Here is a 17,370-nt window from a genome sequence, read left to right as displayed (position 1 = left end):
CCCTCCTGAGCTTTTGAGGCCAATGTAATCCCATGCAACACTTACTTTATAAAAAACAAAAGGGAGGAATGTCAGTGAAATGCTGCCACCTTATCTGAGGTGCCATCTCAAGCCCCAGATGCCATGTTGGGCTCTGTCCCAGGCACCGGTCGCACAAACTTTCTTAAGTGTCCACATATACGCAGTAAGTAGAAAGCAAAAACTTCGGCCGGCGCTGCGGCTCACTAGGCTAATCCTCTGCCTTGCAGCACTGGCACACCGGGTTCTAGTCCCGGTCGGGGCGCCGGATTCTGTCCCGGTTGCCCCTCTTCCAGGCCAGCTCTCTGCTGTGGCCAGGGAGTGCAGTGGAGGATGGCCCAAGTGCTTGGGCCCTGCACCCCATGGGAGACCAGGAGAAGCACCTGGCTCCTGCCATCGGATCAGCGCGGTGCGCCGGTTGCAGCGCGCCGGCCACGGTGGCCGTTGGAGGGTGAACCAACGGCAAAGGAAGACCTTTCTCTCTGTCTCTCTCTCTCACTGTCCACTCTGCCTGTCAAAAAAAAAAAAAAGGGCAAAAACTTGCACAACAATTTGTGGGTGAACAAAAGCACGTTAAATTTAACTCTAAATCCTTACCCTACTGTTTATTTATTCCAACTTAATTTCATGGAGTCTACCATATTTTTGTTAACTATATTTTCCCTTATGTCTATGTCCAGTGTCTTATCCTCCTGTTTCTATTTCCTGCTACTCATTCTCTCTGGCATATCCTCCTTCTTGTTAATAATAGCCCATCTTATTTTCCGTGTTTTACAACTCTCCTACAAACTCGTGGCCTCTGTCTCTATGTCTTTTTCCATTTTACCCCTTCCTAGTATGTTACTCCTGGTCACAATGTAGGGCAAAGGCTGGAGCAGATGCAATGACAATATCAAGACCGAGCACCAAAGGAAATATCCGAGAAGGAAGTATCTGGAAGGAAGTGGCATTTTAAACAGCTTCTTAGAAAATTCTGACCTTGTCCTGCAATCCTTCACACCGCAACCATCAGAATAGTACAGGTCCCTGAAGGTACCCCTTTATGACCCAAGCAGCCTTCACTCCACCACACTTTGCCAAATGTCACAGAATGAAAATGGGAAATAATTACTTGTGATCTAATCCCTCAGACCTGAAACCTCTGTTGGATTGACTCTTTCTATTCCCCCCACTTGCATGCTTTTCCCTTAATACCACTAATGATATACCCAGGCTGGAGAAGGAAAGAGGTGAAGTCAGCTAACAAAGTGGAAATATTACATGTTTGTGGGCTGGGTAGTTTGTGGTAATATATATGCATCATCATGACATGCAAGAATGGTAGTGGCCAATATTGTGATGTTGATTTGTAAGGTGAGAGCTAAAGGGTCAGAGAATCATTACTGGGTTGAGGGCAGCTGGCATTTGGAAAGACTGGTAGCCAGTAAGGTTAAAGCTGAGTATAATTATGAAATCCAGACTAAGTGTCAAAATGGCAACTTACCAAAGGCTATAGTTTGAGAACTGTTATCAGCTTATGATTCTCTTATTCTACTTCCTCATTTCTAAACTTGTTAAATTACAGAATATTGAAGTTCCTCAGGGTTTTCTCAAGGAGAAATTCACTATTTCCCAATATGCATGATTTTAACTACAACTTAGTATATAAAAAGCTGAAGTCACAATATGAAATTTCAATGTGGTTCTCCAGATGTCCAGTTTTAAGCACAGTGTTTTCAGATTCTAAGCAGAGATAGAAATTTTCGGAATAAACTTAAAAGGACTCTGATACTAGATAACTAATGAATGAAAAGGAAATTTGATAATCAGCAAGCAAGTTCTTAAGGACATACTTGGAAACGGCCATAATATCAGTTACAGTTCTCAGTCACCAAAAACAAAATAGAACCCAAACCACAGTAAAGGTTGTTTTGTTTATGGAGCTAATGTTCCTTTCTCATGCTCTCTATAAATTCCTGACCATGTTCTCTGTAAGGGACACACCCTTTGGAAAAACAGATAGCAAAAGTCTTTCAAGATTATAAGGCTTTCTTTTTTTCCTGTAGAGAAATTGAACCTCGAAGATCTGAGCAAAGAAAAGGAAGAAGTCTCCAGTGAATGGGGAAATCTCTTAAGAACAAAGTTACTTCTCCAAGAAGCTATCACTCCCCTGAGTTATTTTTCTACTCAATACTTAAAAGGACTGTGATAAGGCTTTGTTTAGGATATCTAGTTTTATAATCTGTCATAGGAAAATGTGCATTAGGAAACTTGAGAATGAAGTACTCTTTTAATCACAAAGAGGCTTAGGAAAGGTTTTGTTTCTTCAGACATGCAGAGTTAAATTTTGAAACAATGGGTTCCAGAAAAGCAGAAGCTACTATGATGCCAAGTACCACACATCTCTCTAAGATGAGTACTATGCGTCACAGCAAATTAACTAGAAGCATCTTTTGTAAAAGTAAACATAGGAGCATATGTGCCTTTCTAATTCAGTTAAAGTAGAATTTCTCTAATAAATGTTTACTGGGGGACATTTGTGGGAGGGTGTGCTAAAAAAAACTGAAATGAGGGAGAGGATAGTAGGGGTTTAATCCTGACTTCCCCATTAAACTTGGTGTATTATACTGGGAGCATCACTGTGTCTTGTTCTCCCTGCATGTGAAATGGAGCTAAAATTAGCTTTCTATCTCTTCACAAGTATACAGTAGGGATAAAAAGAGATGAGGAATGGAAAGCATTCTGAAATGTAAAAATACACATTGACTTTGGCCTGGACTCATGGGCTCCTTTGAGCAAGCACTCCATAAACATCTGTGTCTAGATACTGAAGACAGCCTAAAATGGCTAAGAAGGGAAGAAGGGAGACTGGATAATCCCTCGTCTACCAATTAATAAAAACTTGACTCCGCATGTATTATCCAGCTTGTGCACACTGACTTGTTCCCACACTTATTTTCCCAACCCACAGGAGCCACTACTGCATCTCCCCATTCATGGATATTGTCTGAGAGAAAGATTGTTCTAATCTAATGCTAGGAATGAGGAGGGGAGGACATCTCACTTCTCTGAGTTCCAGTTCCCTCTAATCAAAATAAGAAGACCAGGAAACTGATTTTAAAGATTCTTTCAAAAAAAAAATTGAGTTTTGAAAATTGAAGGAGGGCCAGCCTGATGGCCTTACTGGTTCATATCCTGGACACCAGGCTAGACATTTTGCTTCTCCATTATCTCCTCATAATGAAAAAAACTTTGGTTCAATTAAGGCCAATGCAGCCTTAATCTACTTTGGTTTATAAATCAGTCACCAGCTGCAACTCAAAAGCAGCTGATTCTATTTCTGTCTGATTTTCTTTGCCAAAACTCAACCCCGCAGCTTATTTGGTTTTAATAAATTTATTCTGTTGTTGCGGACATTGTGTAAAATGGAAAAAACAAGTCTAGACTGGTTTTAGTTCAGGAAGTGAGGGCAGGGTCTCTTTATTAAAAGCAAACATCCTCCTTCGTACTTCCTTTTCACTCTTTTTTCACACTCTGCTCTAAAAAGCCATTGGAATCCAGAGACCAACAAATGAAAATTGCCCCAGATTCATGTACAACACCTGATCCCTTCCTGAATAACAAAGCCACAGAAGTTCTTAAAGGTAGTTAACTTGAATGCAAGTTGAATATGGCCAAAATCTGATGACCTGAAACCTGGTAGAATCTTATCTTCTTTTCATAAAACGTTGCACATTAATCCCAGGGCATGAGACACATTGTTGTCTGAATTTTTCATTACATGTGTTCTGGCACTCAGTGCCCTTCTAGTTTTAATTAAAGATTTGTAGCTTTTATCACTTCCCTGTCCCAATAAAGTATCCTGTTCTGTACTTAAATCCAGAGTTAAGTTTGTTTTCAGCCCATATCCTTCCATCATGTAGGGTTTTCCTTTTCTTTTGAAGTCTACCTCTTTCCTTTCTCCTCAGGAGATTTTGTGAAGGGCTATTAAATATACATGTTTCCCACATGAAGGATCTCTGTGAGTGAGACCCCAGTGGAAAGAAGGGGCTATCAAAGAAGGATGTACTTTTCTCTGAAGGGAGGAGAGAAATTCCACTTTGCATATGACCCTGTCTAAATACTGACGGAGTTTGTGGACTCAAAAGGCTTCCATAGCCTTGGCAGCTGATGTCAAGAACCTCAGGTGGTCACTGACATAAAAAAATAAGAGTGTTAATTGTTAAATCAACAACAGGAGTCACTGTGCACTTACTCCCCATGTTGGACCTCCATCCTTAATGAGGTGTACTATGAGAATTAATGGTAAAACCTGTCTTCAAACAGTACTTTATACTTTGTGTGTCTGTGTGGGTGCAAACAGTAGAAATCTCCACTTAGTATAGAGTAGGTCATCTGTATATAAAGTGAATTAAAAACGAATATTAATGAAAAATGGAATGGGAGAGGGAGTAGGAGGTGCGGTGGAGGTGGGGGTGGGAGGGCGGGAATGGGGGGAAGAAACACTATATTCCTAAAAGCTGTATATATGGTATTTGTATTCATTAAATAAAAACCTTAAAAAATACAGGTTTCTGATTAGTGAAATGTACATGTGACTTGCAAAAAGAAATACATTAATAAATATTATTTATTAATGTAAGCTCTAGGATCAGAGAGCCTGATTCTATTTTCTTTCTTTTAACAAAAAGATTTATTTATTTATTTGAAAGGCAGCGCTACAGAGAGGCAGAGGCAGAGTGAGAGAGTCAGTCTTCCATCTGCTGGTTCACTTCCCAGATGGCTGTAATGGCCGGAGCTGTGCCCATCCTAAGCCAGGAGCTTCTTGGGGGTCTCCCACATTGGTGCAGGGGCCCTAGGACTTGGGCCACCTTCTACTGCTTTACCAAGCCATAGCAGAGAGCTGGATTGGAAGTGGAGCAGCTGGGACTCGAAGAGGCATCAATATGGGATGGTGGCACTGCAGGCAGTGGCTTTACCCACTACACCACAGCTCCAGCCCTCTAGTACTTTCTAACTATGTAAATTTTCAGATTTCCTAATTTCACTGTGCCTCAATTTCTGCAGCATAAAATGGTGATAGTAACAGAACTAAACTCATAAGTTTAATAAAAAGATTAAATAAAATTGATCAGGTTAAGCATTTAGAACATCACCTGGCATAAAACAAGTATCGATTGCCCTCTAGGAATATCCCTAAAATGGTCAGAGGTCACACATTTCACAAGCCTTATTTGTTGTTCATATATATATATATATATATATATGACAGAGTACAGAGAAAGAGAGAGAGAGATGACATATCATTCACTGGTTCACACCCCAAATAGCCTCAACAGCCAGGTCTGGGCCAGGCTGATGCCAGGAGCCAGGAACTATATCTGTGTCTCCCACATGGGTGGCAGGGGCCAAGTACTTGAGCCATCTTCAGCTGCCTTCCCAGGCAATTAGCAGGGAGTTGGACCAGAAGTGAAGCATCTGGGACTCAAATAGGCACTCCAATATGGGATGCTGGTATCACAAGCCATGGATTAACATGCTGTGCCACAAAACCAGTCCTTTTTTTTAAAAAAAATGATGAGTACTAATGCACTTGCTGTTCATTCTATCTCTAGAATGTTCTCTGTACTTTCTGTAGTTGGCAGCCCCTCCTCAGCCATCAAGGTCTCCCTTGAATGAATCTCTCTGAAGACTCCCTCATGCCCATGAGCACTCTGAGTGCGTGGTCATACATATGAATAATGCAGCATAGATTATATCTATTACCACTACTAATTTACATATTTCTTTAATTTTTAAACAAAAACATCTAACATATATCAGGGACTCTGTACGTACAGTTTACATGTACATCTAAACATCGTTTCTCACTAGTTTCTTCCCACTATCCTGTTTCCGCTGATCTGAGAACATCATGTGAGCACCAGAAAAGCACAAAGCTGCTCAGGGTATATGAAAGATTCTGAGCACAGGATCTGATGACAGCAAGTAAGCACTCAGGCCTCAAGGCCAGATATGAACCAGTCAACAGACTTCACAGTTTATATTTCATTTATTTATTTATTTATTTAGAGAGAGCACTCCCATGTACTTGTTCATTCCTCAAATGCCTCCAACATCCAGGGCCAGACCAGAACTGAAGTTGGGGGCCAGAACCTCAGTTCAGGTCTCCTATGAGTGGCAGGAACCCAAGCACTTGAGCTATGACATGCTGCCTCCCAGGTTCTGTATGATCAGGAATCTGGAAGCAGGAGCCATAGCCAGGACTTGAACTGCATCTTAACTGCCAAGCCAAATGCCCACCCTAAGTTTATGTTTTTCATTTAGACAATTAGTTTGGTAACCTCCAAGAATGAATTTACTAGAACCTCTTGTGTTCTCCTCTAAGAAGCAAGAGGTGTGTAAGTGTGCATGTGTGTGTGTGTGTTTCCTAAGAAGATCATACAAATCAGCTGTCTCTGGGCAAATTAACTATTTGGAATTTAGCTAGTCACCTAAACAGCCTTCAGGAAATTGTAAGTTTAGGTTAGACCAAGCATTCATTGATGGAAAACTTCATCAAGGGGGTAAGAAGAAGAGTTGAAGTATGATACTTCAAGAAAAAATATTTTTCTGTGAAGGAGTGCTTACGAACAAAGGAAAGACCAACAATAATAAAAGCAAAAGCAAAAATAAAAAAGAAGGAAGACACCACAGTGGTTTTTCCCTTGTGAAATGTAGGGGCACAAAATGTGGTACTCTTCCTATGTCTCTCTGTCTCATTGGATCATGTATAACTGGGCTCTGCAGATGGTCACAGAAGTTCTAGGAAGTAAAGGTCATGAAGTGTGTAACTCATAACGCAGATTAATCAAATCAGCAAGTATTTTAGGGAGCTTGAAGTAGTTAGTCAAGATAGCTCAAGCCCAGTAGTTATTGGTTCTATCACTGAACAAGTTAAGCTTTCCAAGTCTAAAATGAGGATAATATCCATACTTGGATGAATTTCTATGAAAATTTTAAATGATATAGGTGAAGTATGCAGAATACGGGTACTTAATAACTAAAACATATTATTATGATTGTTGTAGGTACTATCCTTAGCCTTATGAAGTATATAAAGCCACATGAGTAAAGTATGAATCAACTTCAAGTAGGTTCATAGACAATAAGAAGATGATGCACCCAGTTTAAAAATATGTCTTCCACATCATAGCTAATGATTTCCTGAAAATCAATTAAGAATTTTTAGAGGTTGGCACCGCGGCTCACTAGGCTAATCCTCCAGCTGCAGCGCTGGCACACTGGGTTCTAGTCCCAGTCGGGGCGCTGGATTCTGTCCCGGTTGCTCCTCTTCCAGTCCAGCTCTCTGCTGTGGCCTGGAAGTGCAGTGGAGGATGGCCCAAGTCCTTGGGCCCTGCACCCACATGGGAGACAAGAAGAAGCACCTGGCTCCTGGCTTCGGATCAGCACACCGCTGGAGCGGGCATTTGGGGGTGAAACAATGGAAAAGGAAAACTTTTCTCTCTGTCTCTCTCTCTGTCTCTCTCTCTCTCTCTCACTGTCCACTCTGCCTGTAAAAAAAAAAAAAAAAAAAAAAAAAAAAAAAAAAAAAAAGAATTTTTAGAAAGGAAAATTCTTTCTAGGCGAAAGAAAGAAAAATGTTTAAGACAAATGAAAAGGTTACAAAATCTGCTTTCTAAAGCATACATAATACAATAAGTTGATCTTTTTTATTAAGAAAGAGACTTTTACCTAAATCATTCTCAGGACAGTTAAATACTCTAACAGTAGTCATACAGACATAGGACTTGAGCTGGTCCACAGAAAACAAAAAGGACTCAGGAACACGAAGGGAAGAGAAAGCATTTGAAAAGAATGCATTGGTGTAAAGTAAAGAAAATCAGTCTGAGACGATCCTGGGCCTGTAGACATTGATCCCTGCCCCTTACTGACCCAGCACCATTGAAGGAAACCTCCAGCCCTGTTTATTCAGAGATACCTTCTGAGACCTATTGCCAATCTCAATTCTTGACTTCCTGTAACATTTCCCAACCATAGTCTCAAGCTTTACCCAAATATTCAACATATCTGAGGATACTTCAAAGGATTTGTGAGAAAATGGAATTAAAATCTAAGTTTATCTTGGTGTAAAAAAATTCTGAGGTACATACATAGTTTTTCACAATACACATTTTTCATGAACTCATTGAAGATCCCTCATTTGCATGGTTTTCAAGCATTTTTGTACCAAATAATTTATCTTGTAAATACATTTTCCATGAACTTTTTGGAGTACCCTCCTGATCCTGTTCCTCTGGTTCCTGTATCCCTTCCTTGTTAGTAACTTGAAATTGCCTGAGAAATTGTTTGTTTTTGGTTCCTATAAATGACTCACTTAAATCCATGAGGCAGTACTAAGTGAAGGTTCATTTTGAGTTCTTGGTCCCTAGAGAAGAAATGGAAAATGATATGGGAAATACAACATATCTATAAATTAATTTGCTTGAATAGAGAATATGGGAAGGGGAGCAATTAAAAACACTGGTGAAATCTGCAAAATTACAGAGTTCCTTCCACATGGCCTCTCTCATAAAACACTTTGTGTTTGCCAAAATATATTAGCTAAGAAGGCCGAAGTCCCACCAAAGGCTAAGTGACAGAGTGGAACTTTGGGTCTGAGGTTATGCCAGGTCACTGAACCATCTGTGTAGCCAAAATGAGCCTCCAGGGTGGGAAGGGCTTTCTCTTGTCTTCTTAAGGGGAAGCAAAAAAAAAAATATTTATGGCCACAGTCATGTTTCTTACAGCAACCTAATTATAAGTCATCACTAAGAAAGCGATTTAGCAATACTTTTTGTGTGACTTGGTCAAAAAGACAAATATGTATTGATCGCCTACTCTGCAAATCACCCCAGTGGATTCAGATGGTTTAAACTCTATATATAACTCAGTTTTGTTAAAATTGTGAAATATATTACTAGGTTTTATTATTATTACTCACTAAGGAGCCAAAAAAAGAGTAAGCAAAAGGAAATGAGAATCACTTATTCCTAAAGACTCATCCCTCTCATTGATCCCTGGGTACAAAACAGTTGGTTCTAGGCAGGAAGACAGGTGGGGACACATTTAGGGAAGGAAACTTTTCCATTTGCTCTGGAAAATGCATGTAAGTGTTTTATTGCATGGGCTGATGGCTCCCAAATTTCTATTTCCTGTTCAGATCAGACAAAAAACCCCAAATCTTTACTCTATAGTTCTAGCTAGGCATCACAAAAACATCTCAACTCATATCCATTTGTACTGCTCCCTGCAAATTGTCAACTATTCTAGATTAGCAATAAGTTAGCATAGTCCAGAAACAAAGGAAATAACCTTGACACCAGACCTTACTCCTACATTAGTGATTTCACCATCATCTCCCAAAGAAATGTTCTCTCCTTTTTTCTTTCTTACTCTTGAATATCATCGTGGTTTGAGCTACTATCTCCTCTCACCTGACTTCAGCAATACCCTTCCCTCAGTGATCTCATTGCATTAACTCTTGCCCCTCTCCAATCTATTCCCCATAGTATTCCCAAACTCATTGATAAAAACACACACACACACACACACACACACACACACACACACACACACAATCCAGGGGTGGGCATTTGGCAATAGCAGTTGAGATTCCACTTGGGTACTGTGGGGAGCAACTAGGACTAGACTAAGTTACTGGAATTAAGACTTATTCTATGCATCTGCTCTCCCACAATATGGCGCTGAGAAGGGAGAAACAGCTTCTACACAGCTGCCTCCAGTTCAACCAATAAACTGTAGGACCTGCTCCTGATTGGAGGAGAGCAGCGTACTCGGCGTGTGGGTAGCAGAGTTGGGATTGGTGGAAGAGGACTATAAAGGAGGAGAGAGACAACATGCACCAGGAACATCTAAGGGGAACATCTATCTGAAGGAACACCTGTGCAGCCCCCGAGAGAGCCGGCCGGCGGTGTGCCACTCTCCTGCGGAAGTGGGGAAAGTGGCTAGGGGGAACCGCCCTTCCACGGAGGTGGAAGGGACGGTAGCCAACCCGGGAAGAACCAGCAGCAAACCCGGGGAGGGCCGAGCAGACGAAAGAACAACGCAGGGTCCTGTGTCGTTCCTCCACGAAGACGGGGAGCGACAGGGTACCTGTATTCCATATTAAAATGCCTGGATTCAAGTCCTGGCTCTGCTACATATTCCAGCCTCTTCCTAATATGCACACGAGGAGCCTCAAGTAGCTGTGTCCCTACCACTCATGGGAGACACAGACTGAGCTTCTGGCTTTTATCTTTGGCCTGGCCAGCCCCAGCTGTTACAGGTATTTGGGGAGTACACCATTGACTAGAAGATCCCTGACTGTCTCTCTCTCTCTCTCTCTTTCAAATAAATAAAACCAATAAATTTTCTTTAATGAAAAACATCTGATTATACCTTTCCTCTTTTTCTTAAGGTTCTTCAATGGGAACAGGCACTGCTACACAGTGAGTTAAGCTGCCACTTGGGACACCCACATCCCACATCAGAGTGCCAGCTCAAGTTCTGGCTTCTCCACATCTAATTCAGCTCCCTGCTAATGCACCTGGGAAGCAGCGAATGACAGATCAAGTGCTTGAGCCCCTGCCACCCAGAGAGGAGATCCAGATGGAGTTCTTGGCTCCTGGCTTCAGTCTGGCCCAGCCCCAGGTGTTACAGCCATTTGGAAGAACTCTCCCTTTCTCTCTTTGTCACTCTGCCTTTAAAATAAATAAACCTTTTTTTAAAAAGTAAATTCTTCAATGGTTCCTAGTTATCTTTAAATGTTTTAAAATTTTATTTAGTTATTTTCAACTTTACTTAAAAGGCAGAAAGAGACAGATGGAAAGACATCTTCCTTCTACCATCTCATCCAACAAAAGTTAGAAACAGCCAGGGCTGGGCTAGGCCGATGTCACCAGCCCGGAACTCAATCCAGGTCTCCCATGTTGGTGGCAGAGCTCAAGTTCTTGACCCATCATCTTCTGCTTCTCAGGATGTGCACCAATATGAAGCTGGGCTGGAAGCCAAGCAAGGACTCAGACCCAGGCACTCTGATACAGGATGCGGTTGTCCCAATTGAAAAATGCTACACCAAACACCTACCCCTAAATTATTATTTTTTTAAGAAAACAGACATTTTGCATTTGTGCATGGTCCTGCCAAATCTCGAGCATATTATGTTTTTTAATACTCTTAGTCTCATTATACTTTACACTTTATAAAGTTACCATTCCTTCAGTTGGTAAGATACAAGCTTGTAAGCTCTTCCTGTTCTTCCTACCAGTTGAACCCATGGAACTCATTTGTACTTCAAATTGCAGCTCAAACATTCTTCTTTAGGAATTCTTTTTTAGGGGCCATCATGTGGCACAGAAGGTTAAACTACCAAAGATGACACCAGCATCCCACATAAGCACCAGTTTGAGTCCCAGCTGTTTCATTTCCCATCCAGTTCCCTGCTAATGCACCTGGGAAAGCAGCAAAAGATGGCCCAAGTACTTGGATCCCTGCAACCAATGTGGGAAACTGAGATGGAATTCCTGGCTCCTGATTTTGGCCTAGCCCATCCCCAGCTGTTGTGACCAGCAACAACAGCTGTTTGTGAGCCAGCAAATGGAAGATATCTCTCTCTGCCTCTGTGTGTGTGTGCTTCTCTGTAAGTCTTTCAAATAAATAGATTTTCTAACCCCCTAAATTATGTCTGAATCCTAAATATGAAAGTACATTAAAAAAGTACATAATCACATAATTTCTTAATGCTGTACATGTCCTTTCTTAATTTTTTCCCAAAGTTTATAACCATGCATTCTCATAATGATTTCATTCCACAAAAATATGTGTTCCAGCAGGGTTTGAGATCTACCTGTTGTACTCATTCACACAGCACAAAATCTTGATGAACATCCATTGGGGCAGATGCATGTGAGCTAATGCAGAACATCCAAAAATGAATACATGAATCAAAGATCATGTAGAACAGGGAAGATGCACAGGGTAAGTACTAATCTTTCTATTTTCTCTTAACATTTACCACTATAGCTCATATAACCTTATTAACTTAATCTGGCTAGTTGACTGTTTATTTCCTCTTCTAAAATTGATCTCCAAGAGATTACAATGTTCACCTGCTTTGCCTAGCTCTGCATATGCTTGATAAACAGACGGTTTGAAAAATGAATGAAAGTGAATATTGGGGCTGGGATTGTGGCATAACAGGTTAAGAAGCCACTGCTTGCATGCTGGGATCCCTTATGGGCGTCGGTTCAAGTCCCAGCTGCTCCACTTTTGATCCAGCTTCCTGCTAATGCACCTGGAGAAGCAGAGGAAGATGGCCCAAAACCTTGGACCCCTGCACCTATAAGAGAGATCTGAATGAAGCTCCCAGCTCCTGGCTACAGTCTGGCCAGGAACCAGCCATATGGGCATTAAACCAGTGGATGGAAGATCTTTATCTCTATCTCTATCTCTATCTCTATCTCTATCTCTATCTCTATCTCTATCTCTATCTCTATCTATCTCCCTCTCTCTGTAACTCTGCCTTTCAAATAAATAAAATAATTTTTTTTAAAAAGAAAGTGAATATTACATTAAAGTTAAAAAAAAATCTTACTGAACCAGTTCAACAGAAATAACCCTTATACCAAAAGTGACTCTGTGCCCCAGGGAAAAAGAAAATGTGCCCATCATTAGAAATCAGCATAAGTATGTGAGGATGGTCACTGTCTAAGAATAACATCTATGACTGGGAAGTACAGACGCCTAGTTAGAATGAGCTACAATACCTAAAGGAGCACTAGACACAGGAAGAAGTGGTGAGATGTATGGTTACATTATTTGAGTTGAATGATCCTGATAATGATTAAGTTGTTGGATAAAGCCAACAACTACTAGAGAAAGGAATTAATTAACATCTTTAGTTGTACTTTTACCCCTTACAACTGCTTCCATGTTCTTTTGGTATATTCTAAAGAACCTGAGTCTTGAAACTCCACTGTGGCAGGCTTATGAACTGGTAGAAGAGGGCTCAGTCTAGGTTAAACTGAGCAAAGGGGATTTTCAGTGGCTAGAAATGGGTAGCACAGATGAACCAAAATTATTTGTGGAAATAATCTCATTATCTCCGTGTATAAGAGTTAAAAACAAACAACACTTTCTGGCTCCAGAGTCTGAAGAGGGATGTACACTACAGACCCTGGCACTGACTGAGCCTGCTAACCCTTAAGGAGGCTCTCTTGCCATGAGATACCAAAGCCTTTCTGTTTTGCTATTGAGACTTTTGAGTAACCACTTGAGCTACTGTACACACACTTCCTTGAGGTCTGTGTCAGATACATCTTTATATTGAAAACAGCTTTCACCTAGCATAACGTATAGCACAAAGTTGGTGTGCAAGACATTGTTGAATAAGCAAGTCAAAACAAACAAACAAACAAATAATCTGCCAGAACATAAATTTACATGGATGCTTGTTGGCCAGGAGAAAAAAAATTCCCATGAGAAATCAAAAAAGTTAGACTTACTCTGCAGATGGGCTTTGGGTCCAAATGTATACTACCTTTGCATCCAAGAACACCCAAGTTGGTAAATTAACATAAAATTCTGCCTCCTTGGACATTTGCAGAAAAGACAAAAAAAAATTCTGGAAAGATACTGTAATGAGTTGGTTACTTGGGAGTTTCACAAACAACAACCCAAATAAGATAAACACATTATCTAAATTACAAAATACATGTGGAAATTGGCCACCAAGAGCATGAATCAGGAGACCAAATAAGCAAAAGGGGAAAATTAGTGAACCGGAGGAAAGATTTTAGCAAGCGACTCAGAATTCCACAAAGAGATAAAGTGGACAGCATGAAAGATATGCAAGGGCATGCAGAGGAAAAAGTGAGAAGGTCCAACATAAACTGATAAAAGTTGAAGGAGGAAATATTAAAGCAAGTGCAGCTAAGGTTAGAGTATTAGAAGAAATAATGCCTTAGAACATGCCTGAATTTATCATACTAGAGACACACAGTCCTCAGTTATGTAATGGAGCCACATCTATCCATAACACAATGAAACACAGAACAACAAAAGAATTTGAGAAAAATTCGCAATTCTCACTGAGGTAAAAAAGATAATTATTACAAGTATTTCAGATTTTTCACAGAAAGGAAGGATCCACAAACTATGAAAAAAAAACTATCTAGTTTTGAGTGTGAGGGAAAGCAACCTTCCAAAATAAAAGTTGAGTTCTAAGTAAACTATGATTTCAGAGGAAGAACAAAATAAATATGCTTTTACACAAATATTATAATCATACACAAACCCTTTTGACAGAAGATATACTTCAAAAAGTATAGAAAGAGAATAAATTGATTGCATGCAAATCAAAACAAACGACAGGTGTAAAAAGCATTATTGATAATGTAACTAAAACTTCAATTGGCATTAAACATCTTAAAACTGTTCAAAAGATTAATTTTGGATAATGCTAAGAAGTATAGATGTTAATAATTCAAGGAAACCTCAATAATTAGTTACAATGTATAAAATTTATAAATTAATAAATGGATGAAATAGAATAAAGAAGTCTCACATAAGCCAAAGGAAACATGAAAAAAAAATCTTTTAAAAGGAAGCACAAAAGACTTAGCAAATGAAAGAACAAAATAATATCTCAGAAATAAATCTAGACAGCTCAATAATGAAAATAGATGTAAATTAACATGGCTTATAAATGCTGTCTGCATGTATTAACAAGACAGCTAAATAAGACATAAGGATTTATTAAAGTATAAAAAAGACAGAATAAAATGATATCATCCAAATACTAAGCTAAATAAAACATCAATGGCTTTATTAAATTAATATGAGTTACAATAAAGTAAAAGGGGCAAAGCATTGACACCAAATGACAAAGAAAAACTTCACTGGTAATCTATGAAAATTCTCTGCTTATATGTTTGCAATAAAAAAAAACCTTCAAAATTATAAAGGGAAAAATGTGAAAGAGAGATTTACGATCAGATCAAGAATTTTTCATCAAACAGACAAAATATTGTAATAAAGCCAAGGAAGTTTTTGGATAGCAGAATTAATAAATAAGCCTAATTTTTAAAACCCTATATACAGCTTTGCCTTCAAAAATTAAAGAAGTTTTATGCAAATATGGAACATTTGTAAAAATTCATCATGTATCAGGTCAAAAATGAAAGTCTTGAAAAATACCAAAGAATAAATATAAAGACCACATTTCTAAACAATAGGCAATAAAGCTAGAACTATCAGAAAAACTTTAAACTCATATACATAGCAAATTTTTAACACCATTGAAAAATTAAGAAATAATACTTGAAATATTTTTAAACAAAAAATCCATTTTTATAAAGTATACCAGAGAATAGGAAAAAGAGGAAAATTTCTGTGTAACTCATACAGTTAGACTAGTGTAACTTTTCTATCAAACAGACAAAGAATAGTATAAATAAAGGAAACTTAAAGGCTTATCTTATTTGGGAACTCATATATAAAAATCCAACATAAAATATTAGCAAAACATAAATAAAATGTTGCAAAGTATTTTGCAGAAATATTTTCAAATCTGATGCATTATGAACAAGACATTTCAATTGGCCTGCACTGCGGCTCACTAGGCTAATTCTCCGCATTGCGGCGCCGGCACATGGGGTTCTAGTCCCAGTCGGGGCCTCGGATTCTGTCCCGGTTGCTCCTCTTCCAGGCCAGCTCTCTGCTGTGGCCCGGTAGTGCAGTGGAGGATGGCCCAAGTGCTTGGGTCCCTGCATCCGCATGGGAGACCAGGAGAAGCACGTGGCTCCTGGCTTAGGATCAAGGCGGTGCGCCAGCCGCAGCATGCCGGCCGCAGTGGCCACTGGGGCGTGAACCAACAGAAAAGGAAGACCTTTCTCTCTCTCTCTCTCTCTCACTGTCCACTCTGCCTGCCCCCCCCCAAAAAAAAGACATTTCAATTGTTCAAAGATGGTTTAACACTAGAAAACCTATTACTGCAACTCATCACATTAAGAGATCAATGAGAAGAAACCTGTTATCTTAATAAAGAAGCATCAGATAAAATTCAAAACCCTCTGATGATTTTGAAAACAATAACTTTTAATAAATTAAAATTGAATGGGAACATAATTCTCCTGATATAGGCAACCATTTTTATAAAAAAAAAACCTATACATACAACATATTAAAAAAGAGTGAGGCACTAGACATATTGCCTTTTAAATTAAGAACAAGGGAAGAATACGTCCTATATACCATGTTCCTATCAGTACAGTAAAAAAAGAAAAATAAAATTAAGAAATGTTATTTTGAAGGAAATACACAAAAATAGTACTGTCAATACTTACAGATTACATAACTGCCTTCATAGAAAAACCAAGGACTCTACAGTAAATTTTTAGAATTAATGAGAGTTCAGTAAAGTTATCAGGTAAAAAATAGAGTACTTTTAAATGCAGTGTTCTTAAAGATGCCAACAGAAATTATATTTAAAACTAACTTTTTAAGTGCCATTCACAAGAACACTAAAACTCATAACAGGTCAAATGAAAGGTGAATGAAATCTTTGAGGGAAAAGCTAAATGTTTATAAAAATGAGAAGGAGCTAAATAATGTTAAAATACATCATGGCTGTGCATGAATAGATTCAATGTTCTAAGATGTCACTGCTCCCAAAATTCATTAACAAATTCAAGTAAAATTCCAAAAGAAGCAAGATTTTAAATCAAATTTGACAAGATGATAAAAAATTATTTGAAATGTTTAAAAGCCAAGATTGGCCAGTATAATTTTAAGAAAAAGGGGGAAACTTGTCCTATTCTGTTTTCCTTTGCTATAACAAAACACTGGAAGCTGAGTAATTCGTGAAGAAAAGAAACTTACTTGCTTCACAGTTCTGAACATCCCAGAGTCTAGCACCAGCATCACTGTGGCTGCTGATGGGCCTCACAGCAAAAGGGCAAGCAAGCACATTTGGAAGAGAGCCCATGGGAAAAGGGGAACAAGCTGAGGAAGCTGAATTCACTTTATAAAACCTTGCTTCTGATAATTAACCCATTCTCATGGGAACTGCATTAATCCCTTCATAAAGATGGAACCTCCATCATCTAGTCAAATCTAAATGTCCCACAATCTCTTAACGCCATTTTATTGGGGACCAAACTTCCAGCACAGCAAGCTTTGGGGGATAAATTATATATAAACCACAGCACTTGCTCTTCTAGAAAGTGAAATTACTAAATGTCTTAGGAAATTAGATGTTGTTGGCACAGGGTCAACCAATAGACCAATATCACAGAATACCAAAACTAGTAGCAGATCCCTTTTTTAGGAGTT

The 17,370-nt window shown here is 39.2% G+C and overlaps 1 protein-coding gene across 7 annotated transcripts in view; it reads right to left on the bottom strand.

Moving 5' to 3' along the window:
- PDE6H (phosphodiesterase 6H) overlaps positions 1-17,370 on the bottom strand; it is a 203,446-nt gene that overhangs the window by 76,236 nt on the left and 109,840 nt on the right. The window contains exon 1 of one of the 7 annotated variants that reach the window (XM_089304632.1): positions 16,918-17,023. The exons of 5 other annotated variants lie outside the window; for them this stretch is intronic. The gene's annotated coding sequence lies outside the window, so the exon portion shown is untranslated. Of the gene's footprint in view, positions 1-16,917; positions 17,024-17,370 lie in introns of those variants that run through there. One more of the 7 variants, XM_070049432.2, reaches the window with a different exon arrangement.

Source organism: Oryctolagus cuniculus, chromosome 9, assembly GCF_051225735.1.
Source record: "Oryctolagus cuniculus isolate XC-2025 breed Fujian yellow rabbit chromosome 9, ASM5122573v1, whole genome shotgun sequence".
NCBI classification, from domain to species: Eukaryota; Metazoa; Chordata; class Mammalia; order Lagomorpha; family Leporidae; genus Oryctolagus; species Oryctolagus cuniculus.
Note: the sequence above shows the minus strand (reverse complement) of the source record. Positions and strands in the feature narration are given on the sequence as shown.